The sequence below is a fragment of the Oncorhynchus tshawytscha genome, unplaced genomic scaffold, assembly GCF_018296145.1.
Source record: "Oncorhynchus tshawytscha isolate Ot180627B unplaced genomic scaffold, Otsh_v2.0 Un_contig_4690_pilon_pilon, whole genome shotgun sequence".
NCBI lineage: Eukaryota > Metazoa > Chordata > Actinopteri > Salmoniformes > Salmonidae > Oncorhynchus > Oncorhynchus tshawytscha.
Window position 1 is genome coordinate 190,086 of NW_024609560.1, and position 17,117 is coordinate 207,202.

The 17,117-nt window shown below is 48.6% G+C and overlaps 1 pseudogene; it reads left to right on the forward strand.

Annotated features, from left to right (window-relative positions):
* The window catches only part of LOC121845154, a 35,255-nt pseudogene extending 23,779 nt beyond the window's left edge, over window positions 1-11,476 (forward strand).
* Window positions 11,477-17,117: the final 5,641 nt, after the last annotated feature.

Consider the following 17,117-nt stretch of genomic DNA (forward strand, 5'->3'; position numbering starts at 1 on the left):
TACACTACACCTCACTACACTACACCACACTACACTACACCTCACTACACTACACTCACTACACTACACTCACTACACCTCACTACACTACACCTCACTACACTACACCTCACTACACTACACCTCACTACACCTCACTACACCTCACTACACTACACCTCACTACACTACACCTCACTACACCTCACTACACTACACCTCACGACACCTCACTACACTACACCTCACTACACTACACACCTCACACACTACACCTCACTAAACTACAACCTCACTACACTACACCTCACTACACTACATCTCACTACACTACACCTCACTACACTACACCACACTACACTACACCTCACTACACTACACCACACTACACTACACCTCACTACACTACACCTCACTACACTACACCTCACTACACCTCACTACACTACACCTCACTACACCTCACTACACTACACCTCACTACACTACACCTCACTACACTACACTCTCACTACACCTCACTACACCTCACTACACTACACCTCACTACACCTCACTACACTACACCGCACTACACTACACCTCACTACACTACACTACACCTCACTACACTACACCTCACTACACTACACCTCACTACACCTCACTACACTACACCTCACTATACCTCACTACACTACACCCTCACTACACTACACCTCACTACACCTCACTACCTCACTACACTACACCTCACTACACTACACTACACCTCACTACACTACACCTTACTACACTACACCTCACTACACTACACCTCACTACACCTCACTACAATACACCTCACTACACCTCACTACACCTCACTACACTACACCTCACTACACTACACCTCACTACACCTCACTACACTACACCTCACTACACTACACCTCACTACACTACACTACACCTCACTACACTACACCTCGCTACACTACCTCTCACCTCACTACACCTCACTACACTACACCTCACTACACTACACTACACCTCACTACACCTCACTACACTACACTACACCTCACTACACTACACTCGCTACACTACCTCTCACCTCACTACACCTTCACTACACTACACCTCACTACACTACACTACACCTCACTACACTCACTACACTACACCTCACTACACTACACCTCACTAAACTACAACCTCACTACACTACACCTCACTACACTACATCTCACTACACTACACCCACTACACTACACTCACTACACTACACCACTACACTACACCTCACTACACCTCACTACACCTCACTACACTACACCTCACTACACTACACCTCACTACACTACACTCACTACACCTCACTACACCTCACTACACTACACTCACTACACTACACCTCACTACACTACACCTCACTACACTACACCTCACTACACTACACCTCACTACACCTCACTATACCTCACTACACTACACCTCACTACACTACACCTCACTACACCTCACTACACTACAGCTCACTACACTACACCTCACTACACTACACTCACTACACCTCACTACACCTCACTACACCTCACTACACTACACCTCACTACACTACACCTCACTACACTACACCTCACTACACCTCACTACACTACACCTCACTACACTACACCTCACTACACCTCACTACACCTCACTACACTACACTACACCTCACTACACCTCACTACACCTCACTACACCTCACTACACTACACCTCACTACACTACACCTCACTACACTACACCTCACTACACCTCACTACACTACACCTCACTACACTACACCTCACTACACTACACCTCACTACACCTCACTACACTACACCTCACTACACCTCACTACACCTCACTACACTACACCTCACTACACTACACCTCACTACACTACACTACACCTCACTACACTACACCTCACTACACCTCACTACACTACACCTCACTACACCTCACTACACTCACTACACTACACCTCACTACACTACACCTCACTACACTACACCTCACTACACTATACCTCACTACACTACACCTCACTACACCACACCTCACTACACTACATCTCACTACACCTCACTACACTACACTACACCTCACTACACCTCACTACACTACACTACACCTCACTACACCTCACTACACTACACCTCACTACACTATACCTCACTACACTACACCTCACTACACTATACCTCACTACACTACACCTCACTACACTATACCTCACTACACTATACCTCACTACACTACACCTCACTACACTACACCTCACTACACCTCACTACACTACACCTCACTACACTACACCTCACTACACCTCACTACACTACACCTCACTACACTACACCTCACTAAACTACAACCTCACTACACTACACCTCACTACACTACATCTCACTACACCTCACTACACTACACCTCACTACACTACACCTCACTACACTACACCACACTACACTACACCTCACTACACTACACCTCACTACACTACACCTCACTACACTACACCTCACTACACCTCACTACACCTCACTACACTACACCTCACTACACCTCACTACACTACACCTCACTACACCTCACTACACTACACTACACCTCACTACACCACACCTCACTACACTACACCTCACTAAACTACAACCTCACTACACTACATCTCACTACACTACATCTCACTACACTACACCTCACTACACTACACCACACTACACTACACCTCACTACACTACACCACACCACTACACCTCACTACACACACCTCACTACACTACACCTCACTAAACTACACCTCACTACACCTCACTACACTACACCTCACTATACCTCACTACACTACACCTCACCTCACTACACTACACCTCACTACACCTCACTACACTACACCTCACTACACTACACCTCACTACACTACACCTCACTACACCTCACTACACCTCACTACACTACAACTCACTACACTACACCTCACTACACTACACCTCACTACACCTCACTACACTACACCTCACTACACTACACTCACTACACTACACCTCACTACACCTCACTACACTACACCTCACTACACCTCACTACACCTCACTACACTACACCTCACTACTCTACACCTCACTACACCTCACTACACTACACCTCACTACACTACACCTCACTACACTACACCTCACTACACCTCACTACACTACACCTCACTACACTACACCTCACTACACTACACCTCACTACACTACACCTCACTAAACTACAACCTCACTACACTACACCTCACTACACTACACCTCACTACACTACATCTCACTACACTACACCTCACTACACTACACCTCAATACACTACACCACACCACACTACACTACACCTCACTACACTACACCTCACTACACCTCACTACACCTCACTACACCTCACTACACTACACTTCACTACACTACACCTCACTACACTACACCTCACTACACTACACTACACCTCACTACACCACACTACACCTCACTACACTACACCTCACTACACTACACCTCACTACACTACACCTCACTACACTACACCTCACTACACTACACCTCACTACACCTCACTACACTACACCTCACTACACTACACCTCACTACACTACACCTCACTACACCTCACTACACCTCACTACACTACACCTCACTACACCTCACTACACCTCACTACACTACACCTCACTACACTACACCTCACTACACCTCACTACACTACACCTCACTACACTACACCTCACTACACTACACCTCACTACACTACACCTCACTACACTACACCTCACTACACTACACCTCACTACACCACACCTCACTACACCTCACTACACCTCACTACACTACACCTCACTACACTACACCTCACTACACCTCACTACACTACACCTCACTACACTACACCTCACTACACCTCACTACACTACACCTCACTACACTACATCTCACTACACTACACCTCACTACACTACACCTCACTACACTACACCTCACTACACTACACCTCACTACACTACACCTCACTACACTACACCTCACTACACTACACTACACCTCACTACACTACACCTCACTACACTACATCTCACTACACCTCACTACACTACACCTCACTACACTACACCTCACTACACTACACCTCACTACACTACACCTCACTACACTCACTACACTACACCTCACTACACCTCACTACACTACACCTCACTACACCTCACTACACTACACCTCACTACACTACACCTCACTACACTACACCTCACTACACTACACCTCACTACACTACACTACACCTCACTACACTACACCTCACTACACTACACTCACTACACTCACTACACTACACTCACTACACTACATCTCACTACACTACACTACACCTCACTACACCTCACTACACACTCACTACACTCACTACACCTCACTACACTACACACACTCACTACACCTCACTACACTACACCTCACACACTCACTACACTACATACATCTCACTACACCTCACTACACTACACTACACCTCACTACACTACACCTCACTACACTACACCTCACTACACTACACCTCACTACACTACACCTCACTACACCTCACTACACTACACCTCACACACTACACCTCACTACACTACACCTCACTACACTACCTCTCACTACACTACACTCACTACACTACACCTCACTACACTACACCTCACTACACCTCACTACACTACACCTCACTACACTACACCTCACTACACTACACCTCACTACACTACACCTCACCTGTAGTGAGCGAGTGTATGCCTTTGTTGTCCTCTCTGTGGTCGTAGTGTAGTGAGGTGTAGTGTAGTGAGGTGTAGTGAGGTGTAGTGTAGTGAGGTGTAGTGTAGTGAGGTGTAGTGTAGTGAGGTGTAGTGAGGTGTAGTGTAGTGAGGTGTAGTGTAGTGAGGTGTAGTGTAGTGAGGTGTAGTGTAGTGAGGTGTAGTGTAGTGAGGTGTAGTGTAGTGTAGTGAGGTGTAGTGAGGTGTAGTGTAGTGAGGTGTAGTGAGGTGTAGTGTAGTGAGGTGTGTAGTGAGTGAGTGTAGTGTAGTGAAGTGTAGTGTAGTGAGGTGTAGTGTAGTGAGGTGTAGTGAGGTGTAGTGTAGTGAGGTGTAGTGTAGTGAGGTGTAGTGTAGTGAGGTGTAGTGTAGTGAGGTGTAGTGTAGTGAGGTGTAGTGTAGTGAGGTGTAGTGTAGTGAGGTGTAGTGAGGTGTAGTGTAGTGAGGTGTAGTGTAGTGAGGTGTAGTGTAGTGTAGTGAGGTGTAGTGTAGTGTAGTGAGGTGTAGTGTAGTGTAGTGTAGTGAGGTGTAGTGTAGTGTAGTGAGGTGTAGTGTAGTGTAGTGTAGTGTAGTGAGCGAGTGTATGCCTTTGTTGTCCTCTCTGTGGTCGCCGCTCTGTCTGCTGGATAGTCAGTCTACAGAAAGCCTCTGGTTTGTCCACCAGAGATCAAAGTCTGTCAGAGTTGTAGGTTGTTATAATGGATACTATGGATAAATGTTCTTAGACTGGATGCATTTACCAGACTAAAGTATTTAAACAGCTGCAGCCGGGAATAATTGTTACTTTAGTTTGTAGATTTCTTAGCCGTTTCAACATGTAGCGACAGCTCCTTATTGTCTGATCTAATGTCCATTTTGTCACGGGTGGTTTTATACTCTGTGGAAGAGGGGGCCGGTTTCCATGACACCTGCTGTGATGTCTGGGTAAACCTGGCCCCTACGTCTCTCTGTCTAAACCTGGCCCCTACGTCTCTCTCTCTCTGTGTAAACCTGGCCCCTGTCTCTCTCTGTGTAAACCTGGCCCCTGTCTCTCTCTGTGTAAACCTGGCCCCCTACGTCTCTCTCTCTCTCTCTGTGTAAACCTGGCCCCTACGTCTCTCTCTGTGTAAACCTGGCCCCTACGTCTCTCTCTCTGTGTAAACCTGGCCCCTATGTCTCTCTCTCTCTCTGTGTAAACCTGGCCCCTACCTCTCTCTCTCTCTCTGTGTAAACCTGGCCCCCCTCTCTCTCTCTCTCTCTCTCTCTGTGTAAACCTGGCCCCTACCTCTCTCTCTCTGTGTAAACCTGGCCCCTACTCTCTCTCTCTCTGTGTAAACCTGGCCCCTACGTCTCTCTCTCTCTGTGTAAACCTGGCCCCTACGTCTCTCTGTGTAAACCTGGCCCCTATGTCTCTCTCGCTCTGTGTAAACCTGGCCCCTGCGTCTCTCTGTGTAAACCTGGCCCCTACGTCTCTCTGTGTAAACCTGGCCCCTACGTCTCTCTCTCTCTCTCTCTGGGTAATCCTGGCCCCTACGTCTCTCTGTGTAAACCTGGCCCCTACTCCTCTCTCTCTGTGTAAACCTGGCCCCTATGTCTCTCTCTCTCTGTGTAAACCTGGCCCCTACATCTCTCTGTGTAAACCTGGCCCCTACGTCTCTCTGTGTAAACCTGGCCCCTACGTCTCTCTGTGTAAACCTGGCCCCTACGTCTCTCTGTGTAAACCTGGCCCCTACGTCTCTCTCTCTCTGTGTAAACCTGGCCCCTACGTTTCTCTCTCTCTCTCTGTGTAAACCTGGCCCCTACGTCTCTCTCTCTCTCTGGGTAATCCTGGCCCCTACGTCTCTCTGTGTAAACCTGGCCCCTACGTCTCTCTCTCTCTGTGTAAACCTGGCCCCTACGTCTCTCTCTCTCTCTCTCTGTGTAAACCTGGCCCCTACGTCTCTCTGTCTCTCTGTGTAAACCTGGCCCCTACGTCTCTCTGTGTAAACCTGGCCCCTACGTCTCTCTCTCTCTCTCTCTCTGTGTAGGTGTGAAGCCCTCTGAGCCAGGGAAGAGGTCCAGGTGGGATGTGTCTGGCCAGGCTGGGGACAAGGAGAGGAAGGAGAAGGATCCGGTCAGTGAGTTCCTCAGTGTGGCTCGTATTGAAGCCTCTGGGTCAGGACCAGAAGCCTCTACTACTGATGGCCCTACAACGGATCCTACTGTAGAGGTACGGGTACCATCCTACTACATACACCACTGATCCTACTGCAGAGGTTCTGGTACCATCCTGCTACACTACATACACCACTGATCCTACTGTAGAGGTACTGGTACCATCCTGCTACATATACCACTGATCCTACTGTAGAGGTTCTGGTACCATCCTACTACATACACCACTGATCCTACTGTAGAGGTTCTGGTACCATCCTACTACACTACATACACCACTTATCCTACTGTAGAGGTTCTGGTACCATCCTACTACATACACCACTGATCCTACTGTAGAGGTTCTGGTACCATCCTACTACATACATACACCACTGATCCTACTGTAGAGGTTCTGGTACCATCCTACTACACTACATACACCACTATCCTACTGTAGACTGGTACCATCCTACTACACATACACCACTGATCCTACTGTAGAGGTTCTGGTACCATCCTACTACACTACATACACCACTGATCCTACTGTAGAGGTTCTGGTACCATCCTACTACATACACCACTGATCCTACTGTAGAGGTTCTGGTACCATCCTACTACACTACATACACCACTGATCCTACTGTAGAGGTTCTGGTACCATCCTGCTACACTACATACACCACTGATCCTACTGTAGAGGTTCTGGTACCATCTACTACTACATACACCACTGATCCTACTGTAGAGGTTCTGGTACCATCCTACTACACTACATACACCACTGATCCTACTGCAGAGGTTCTGGTACCATCCTGCTACACTACATACACCACTGATCCTACTGTAGAGGTTCTGGTACCATCCTACTACACTACATACACCACTGATCCTACTGCAGAGGTTCTGGTACCATCCTGCTACACTACATACACCACTGATCCTACTGTAGGAGGTTCTGGTACCATCCTGCTACACTACATACACCACTGATCCTACTGTAGGAGGTTCTGGTACCATCCTACTACTACATACACCACTGATCCTACTGTAGAGGTTCTGGTACCATCCTACTACACTACATACACCACTGATCCTACTGTAGAGGTTCTGGTACCATCCTACTACATACACCACTGATCCTACTGTAGAGGTTCTGGTACCATCCTACTACACTACATACACCACTGATCCTACTGCAGAGGTTCTGGTACCATCCCTAAACTACATACACCACTGATCCTACTGTAGAGGTTCTGGTACCATCCTACTACACTACATACACCACTGATCCTACTGTAGAGGTTCTGGTACCATCCCTACTACATACACCACTGATCCTACTGTAGAGGTTCTGGTACCATCCTGCTACACTACATACACCACTGATCCTACTGTAGAGGTTCTGGTACCATCTACTACACTACATACACCACTGATCCTACTGTAGAGGTTCTGGTACCATCCCTACACTACATACACCACTGATCCTACTGTAGGAGGTTCTGGTACCATCCTACTACATACACCACTGATCCTACTGTAGGAGGTTCTGGTACCATCCTACTACATACACCACTGATCCTACTGTAGAGGTTCTGGTACCATCCTACTCACTACATACACCACTGATCCTACTGTAGAGGTTCTGGTACCATCCTACTACATACACCACTGATCCTACTGTAGAGGTTCTGGTACCATCCTACTACACTACATACACCACTGATCCTACTGTAGAGGTTCTGGTACCATCCTACTACACTACATACACCACTGATCCTACTGTAGAGGTTCTGGTACCATCCTACTACACTACATACACCACTGATCCTACTGTAGGAGGTTCTGGTACCATCCTACTACATACACCACTGATCCTACTGTAGGAGGTTCTGGTACCATCCTACTACATACACCACTGATCCTACTGTAGAGGTTCTGGTACCATCCTACTACACTACATACACCACTGATCCTACTGTAGAGGTTCTGGTACCATCCTACTACATACACCACTGATCCTACTGTAGAGGTTCTGGTACCATCCTACTACACTACATACACCACTGATCCTACTGCAGAGGTTCTGGTACCATCCTACACTACATACACCACTGATCCTACTGTAGAGGTTCTGGTACCATCCTACTACATACACCACTGATCCTACTGTAGGAGGTTCTGGTACCATCCTACTACATACACCACTGATCCTACTGTAAAGGTTCTGGTACCATCCTACACTACATACACCACTGATCCTACTGTAGAGGTTCTGGTACCATCCTGTTACACTACATACACCACTGATCCTACTGTAGAGGTTCTGGTACCATCCTACTACACTACATACATCACTGATCTACTGTAATCCGTAGAGGGTTGACGGTCTACTGTAATCCGTAGAGGGTCGACGGTCTACCTGTAATCCTAGAGGGTCGACGGTCTACTGTAATCCGTAGACGACGGTCCAGAGGGTCGACTCTACTGTAATCCTACGGTCTACTGTAATCCGTAGAGGGTCGACGGTCTACTGTAATCCGTAGAGGGTTCGGTCTACTGTAATCCGTAGAGGGTCGACGGTCTACTGTAATCCGTAGAGGGTCGACGGTCTACTGTAATCCGTAGAGGGTCGACGGTCTACTGTAATCCGTAGAGGGTCGACGGTCTACTGTAATCCGTAGAGGGTCGACGGTCTACTGTAATCCGTAGAGGGTCGACGGTCTACTGTAATCCGTAGAGGGTCGACGGTCTACTGTAATCCGTAGAGGGTCGACGGTCTACTGTAATCCGTAGAGGGTCGACGGTCTACTGTAATCCGTAGAGGGTCGACGGTCTACTGTAATCCGTAGAGGGTCGACGGTCTACTGTAATCCGGAGAGGGTCGACGGTCTACTGTAATCCGGAGAGGGTCGACGGTCTACTGTAATCCGGAGAGGGTCGACGGTCTACTGTAATCCGGAGAGGGTCGACGGTCTACTGTAATCCGTAGAGGGTCGACGGTCTACTGTAATCCGTAGAGGGTCGACGGTCTACTGTAATCCGTAGAGGGTCGACGGTCTACTGTAATCCGTAGAGGGTCGACGGTCTACTGTAATCCGTAGAGGGTCGACGGTCTACTGTAATCCGTAGAGGGTCGACGGTCTACTGTAATCCGGAGAGGGTCGACGGTCTACTGTAATCCGGAGAGGGTCGACGGTCTACTGTAATCCGGAGAGGGTCGACGGTCTACTGTAATCCGGAGAGGGTCGACGGTCTACTGTAATCCGGAGAGGGTCGACGGTCTACTGTAATCCGGAGAGGGTCGACGGTCTACTGTAATCCGGAGAGGGTCGACGGTCTACTGTAATCCGGAGAGGGTCGACGGTCGACTGTAATCCGGAGAGGGTCGACGGTCTACTGTAATCCGGAGAGGGTCGACGGTCTACTGTAATCCGGAGAGGGTCGACGGTCTACTGTAATCCGGAGAGGGTCGACGGTCTACTGTAATCCGGAGAGGGTCGACGGTCGACTGTAATCCGGAGAGGGTCGACGGTCGACTGTAATCCGGAGAGGGTCGACGGTCGACTGTAATCCGGAGAGGGTCGACGGTCTACTGTAATCCGGAGAGGGTCGACGGTCGACTGTAATCCGGAGAGGGTCGACGGTCGACTGTAATCCGGAGAGGGTCGACGGTCGACTGTAATCCGGAGAGGGTCGACGGTCTACTGTAATCCGGAGAGGGTCGACGGTCGACTGTAATCCGGAGAGGGTCGACGGTCGACTGTAATCCGGAGAGGGTCGACGGTCGACTGTAATCCGGAGAGGGTCGACGGTCTAACTGTAATCCGGAGAGGGTCGGCGGTCTACTGTAATCCGGAGAGGGTCGGCGGTCTACTGTAATCCGGAGAGGGTCGGCGGTCTACTGTAATCCGGAGAGGGTCGACGGTCTACTGTAATCCGGAGAGGGTCGACGGTCTACTGTAATCCGGAGAGGGTCGACGGTCGACTGTAATCCGGAGAGGGTCGACGGTCTACTGTAATCCGGAGAGGGTCGACGGTCTACTGTAATCCGTAGAGGGTCGACGGTCGACTGTAATCCGGTAGAGGGTCGACGGTCTACTGTAATCCGAGAGGGAGGGACTGTAATCCGGAGAGGGCCGACGGTCGACTGTAATCCGTAGAGGGTCGACGGTCGACTGTAATCCGAGAGGGTCGACAGACTGTAATCCGAGATACAGATGTTTTGTAAGTCACATATTGTTAATCGATGACTGTTTCTGACTAACTGACTGTAAGCCAGACACGGAGACTGAAAGACGAGGAGGAGGGCAGGCCGTCTATGGATCTGTTCAAGGCCATCTTCGCCAGTTCATCAGGCCGTCTTCGACTTCTTCTGAAGGGGAGAGTGAGGAGGAGGAGGAGGAGAGGGCCGACGGGACTGTAATCCGCAAGGCTGGGACTGGGCCTCAGATATCTGTAACAGAGGGCCGACAGTTGACTGTAATCCACAGGGCCAGGTCCTCCTGTGTCAGAGAGCCAGAACCCAGGTCGACTGAACACTGGGCCGACGGTCGACTGTAATCCAGGTATGAACACTGGTCCTCCTGTGTCCAGCTAGAGCCAGGTATGAACACTGGTCCTCCTGTGTCAGCTAGAGGGCCAGGTAATGAACACTGGTCCTCCTGTGTCAGCTACACCCATGTATGAACACTGGTCCTCCTGTGTCAGCTACACCCAGGTATGAACACTGGTCCTCCTAATCCGACTACCCAGCCAGCACCCAGGTATGAACACTGGTCCTCCTGTGTCGACTTGACCCAGCCAGAACCCAGGTATGAACACTGGTCCTCCTGACTGTAATCCGTAGAGGGCAGACGGTCGACCCGTAGGGTATCGACTGAACACTGGTCCTTCTGTGTCGACTACACCCAGGTATGAACACTGGTCCTCCTGTGTCAGCTACACCCAGGTATGAACACTGGTCCTCCTGTGTCCGCTAGACCCAGGTATGAACACTGGTCCTCCTGGAGCTACACCCAGCCAGTAACCCAGGTATGAACACTGGTCCTCCTGTGTCGACGGTCTACACCCAGCCAGCACCCAGGTCTGAACACTGGTCCTCCTGTGTCAGCTACACCCAGCCAGCACCCAGGTATGAACACTGGTCCTCCTACTGTAATCCTACACTCAGGTATGAACACTGGTCCTCCTGTGTCACGGTCTACACCCAGCCAGCACCCAGGTACTGAACACTGGTCCTGACAGATGTAAGACTAGACCCAGGTTTGAACACTGGTCCTCCTGATGTTTCTGACTACACCCAGCCAGCACCCAGGTATGAACACTGGTCCTCCTGTGTCAGCTATCTTCCCAGTTCATGAACACTGGTCCTCCTGTTCTTCTGAAGGAGAGAGCCAGCACCCAGGAGGAGGATGAACACTGGTCCTCCTGAGTCAGGCTACTGGGCCCAGATAGCTAACCAGTATGAATGTCAACACAACCCAGAACACTGGTCCTCCTGTGTCAGCTACACCCAGCCAGAACCCAGGTATGAACACTGGTCCTCCTGTGTCAGCTACACCCAGGTATGAACACTGGTCCTCCTGTGTCAGCTACACCCAGGTATGAACACTGGTCCTCCTGTGTCACTACACCCAGCCAGCACCCAGTATGAACACTGGTCCTCCTGTGTCACTACACCCAGGTATGAACACTGGTCCTCCTGTGTCAGCTACACCCAGGTATGAACACTGGTCCTCCTGTGTCAGCTACACCCAGGTATGAACACTGGTCCTCCTGTGTCCAGCACCCAGGTATGAACACTGGTCCTCCTGTGTCAGCTACACCCAGGTATGAACACTGGTCCTCCTGTGTCAGCTACACCCAGGTATGAACACTGGTCCTCCTGTGTTGACTACACCCAGTATGCACCAAGGCATGAACACTGGTCTTCCTGGGGTTCAGCTACATGGATCCCACATTATGAACACTTCCTCCTGTGTCAGCTACACTTCCAGGTATGAACACTGGTCCCCTGTTCCTACCCAGCCAGCACTCTTCCTGGGGTTGAACACTGGTCCTCCTAGTTCCTGCCAAGGCAGCAGCACTCTTCCTGGGGTTTATTATGGATCCCCTGTTCCTACACCCAGGCAGAACAGCTACTCTTCCTGGGCTTTATTATGGATCCCCATTGTTCCTCCAAGGCAGCAGCTACTCTTCCTGGGGTTTATTATGGATCCCCATTAGTTCCTACCAAAGCAGCAGCTACTCTTACTGGGGTTTATTATGGAGCCCCATTAGTTCCTGTTGCCAACTCCTGGGTAGTGGAGACATGATGGGAGGTCTCTGACATCTCTGATGGTTTTACACTGGTCCTCCTGGGTAGTGGAGAATGATGAGACTCTGGTTTTAACTCTCTGGGTAGTGGAGAATGATGGGAGACCTCTGACATCTCTGATGGTTTTAACTCCTCTGGGTAGTGGAGAAGGATGGGACATCTCTGATGGTTTTAACTCTGGGTAGTGGAGAATGATGGGAGACCTCTGACATCTCTGATGGTTTTAACTTTTATTTTTTAGACGTTGTGTTCAGCTACACGCCTAGTGGTCCTCCTGCTGCCCCTCCCCCCGGGACCCAGGAAATGGAATTTAGGATGGAGTTTGTTCCTGCCAAGGCAGCAGCTCCTCCTTCCTGGGGTTTATTAACGTGATCCAATCAAATTCCGGTTAAACGGACGTTATGATTCCTTAACATCTATTCAGTTCTTGTTGTTCACAAAAAGCTGTTCGAACCAGTCTGTTGCAGCTCATCTTGAGACGTTGATTATAGATGATTTGGAGTCCTCACCACCTCTCCTTGTCTTTTCAGCAGCCCCATCCGTTCCTGACTGCCCCTCTGCTAAGGACGACAAACACAAGAAGAAGTGTAAGGAGAAGCACAAAGCCAGAAACATGGCAAGCACAGGAAGGACAAGGAGAATGATGGGAGAAACAGTTTTAACCCAGGAGAATAGCAGTCTGTTGAGAGACATCTCTGATGGTTTTCTCTGGGAGAGAATGATCTGACATCTCTGTCTGTCTGTCTCTCTGTCTGTGGAGTCTGATGTCTGTCTCTGACATCTCTGATGGTTTTAACTCTCTGTCTGTCTGTCTGTCTGTCTCTGTCTGTCTGTCTGTCTGGGTCTGTCTGAATGATCTGACTGTCTCTGATGTCTTCTGTCTCTGTGTAGTCTCTCTCTCTGTCTCTCTCTCTGTCTCTGTCTGTCTGTCTGTCTGTCTGTCTGTCTGTCTGTCTCTCTCTCTCTCTCTGGTTTCTCTCTGTTCTGTGTTTTTCTCGTTCTGTCTCTCTGCTCTGTCTGTCTGTCTGTCTGTCTGTCTGCCTCTCTGTCTGTCTGTCTGTCTGTCTGTCTGTCTGTCTGTCTGTGTCTTCTGTCTGTCTGTCTGTGAGTCTGTCTGTCTGTCTGTCTGTCTGTCTGTCTGTCTGTCGTCTGATTCTGTCTGTCTATTCAGTTCTGTCTGTCTGTCTGTCTGTCTGTCTGTCTGTTGCAGTCTGTCATCTTGTCGTTGATCTAGATGATTTGGAGTCTCACCACCTCTGTGTTGTCTTTTCTGTCTGTCTGTCTGTCTGTCTGTCGTCTGTCTCTCCTCTCTCTCTAAGGTCTCTCAAGCACAAGAAGAAGTGTAAGGAGAAGCACAAAGCCAAGAAACACGGCAAGCACTGAAGTCTGTCTGTCTGTCTGTCTGTCTGTCTGTCTGTCTGTCTGTCTGTCTGTCTGTCTGTCTGTCTGTCTGTCTGTCTGTCTGTCTGTCTGTCTCTCTCTCTCTCTCTCTCTCTGTCTGTCTGTCTGTCTGTCTGTCTGTCTGTCTGTCTGTCTGTCTGTCTGTCTGTCTGTCTTTCTCTCTCTCTCTGTCTGTCTGTCTGTCTGTCTGTTCTCTCTCTGTCTCTCTCTCTCTCTCTTTCTATCTCTGTCTGTGTCTCTCTGTCTCTTTCTATCTCTGTCTGTCTGTCTCTCTCTCTGACAAGCTGCTCTATGACTGGTAAAGTGAGTTATTCAAGAGGATAACCATTGCACCAAATATGTTTGGTCTTTTTGTTTTTGGTGGAAGTGCCAGGAACGCTGTTCACCGTCTGTCAGTATGTCCTCTTGACTCTCCCTCTCTGCCGCTGTTGTTGTTGTTAAAGCAGAAGAAGAAGCACAAGAGGCACAAGCACAAAGGCAAGCAGAAGAAGAGCAGTAGGAAGGAGGAGTCATCAGACAGCAGCTCAGAGGGGAGTGACGGGAACAGCCAGGAGGACGGAGAGGAGGGGGGAGGGGTATCAACAGAAGAGCTGCTCAGAAGGTCAGAGGGCATTAATTGTAGTACAAAACAGCCCAGAAATGGTTTGGACCATGTCATTTAAACATGTTACAGTATTATGACAGGGTTATTACATACATGATATGAATTGATCCTTCCTCTCCCATCTGACCAGGTTGAAGGGCATCCGTGGGAAGAATCTGCAGTGAATCTGTGATCCGACAGACAACAGGATGTCCTCTATGAGGACAGATATCTGGAGACGGGGAACCATTCTGTATGAATTCCAATAGCCCTGTAGTTATGATGCTGATGAAAGTCTTACTTTACATTTTAAATTGTAATTCTCATGAGATGTGAGTTTTTTTTGCTGATCTCGGACTGATATGTGGAGAGAGGTCTATCATCTGTTAATCAATAAAAATGTGAGATTTTGTTGTTGTTGCTGTCTCTGTTATTATCGTGTTTTTCCAGAAAGACAACCATCTCTACAGCATTCTACCATAAAGTCCTGTTTTGGTAGAGTGGCCAGATGGAAGCCACTCCTCAGTATAAGTCACATGACAGCCCGCTTGGAGTTTGCCAAAAGGCACCTAAAGACTCAGACCATAAGAAACAAGATTCTCTGGTCTGATGAAACCAAGATTGAACTCTTTGGCCTGAATGCCAAGCGTCACATCTGGAGGAAACCTGGCACCATCCCTACGGTGAAGCATGGTGGTGGCAGCATCATGCTGTGGGGATGTTTTTCAGCTGCAGGAACTGGGAGACTAGTCATCATCGAGGGAAAGATGAACGGAGCAAAGTACAGAGAGAAACTGCTCCAGAGCGCTCAGGACCTCAGACTGGGGCGAAGGTTCACTTTCCAACAGAACGACTCTAAGCACACAGCCATGACAATGCAGGAGTGGTTTTGGGACAACTCTCAATGTCCTTGAGTGGCCCGGACTTGAACCCAATCAAACATCTCTGGAGAAACCTGAAAATAGCTTTGCTGCGATGTTCCCCATCCAACCTGACAGACCTTGAGAGGATCTGCAAGGAAGAATGGGAGAAACTCCCCAAAAACAGATGTACCAAGCATGTAGCGTCATACCCAAGAAGTCTCAATTCTGTAAACGAGAGAGTCAAGGCTGTAATCGCTGCCTAAGGCGCTTCAACAAAGGACTGAGTAAAGGGTCTGAATACTTATGGAAATGTCATATTTCAGTTTTAATTTGTCAAAATGTGGTATTGCGTGTAGATTGATTACACACACAGTTGAAGTTTCCATACACCTTAGCCAAATACATTTAAACTCTGTTTTTCACAATTCCTGACATTTAATCCTTGTAAAAATTCTCTATTTAGGTCAGTTAGGATCACCACTTTATTTTAAGAATGTTAAATGTCAATAATAGTAGATAGAATGATTTATTTCAGCTGTTATTTCATTCACCACATTCCCAGTGGGTCAGAAGTTTACATACACTCAATTATTATTTGGTAGCATTGCCTTTAAATTATTTAACTTGGGTCAAGCTTCCCACAATAAATTGGGTGAATTCTGACCCATTCCTCCTGACAGAGCTGGTGTAACTGGGACAGGTTTGTAGGCCTCCTTGCTCGCACATGCTTCTTCAGTTCTGCCCACACATTTTCAATGGGATTGATGTCAGGGCTTTGTGATGGCCACTCAAATACCTAGACTTTGTTGTCCTTAAGCCATTTTGCAACAACTTTGGAAGTATGCTTGGGGTCATTGTCCATTTGGAAAACCCATTTGCGACCAAGCTTTAACTTCCTGACTGATGTCTTGAGATGTTGCTTCAATATATCAACATAATTTTCCATTCTCATGATGCCATCTATTTTGTGAAGTGCACCAGTCCCTCCTGCAGCAAAGCACTCCACAACATGATGCTGCCAACCCCATGCTTCACGGT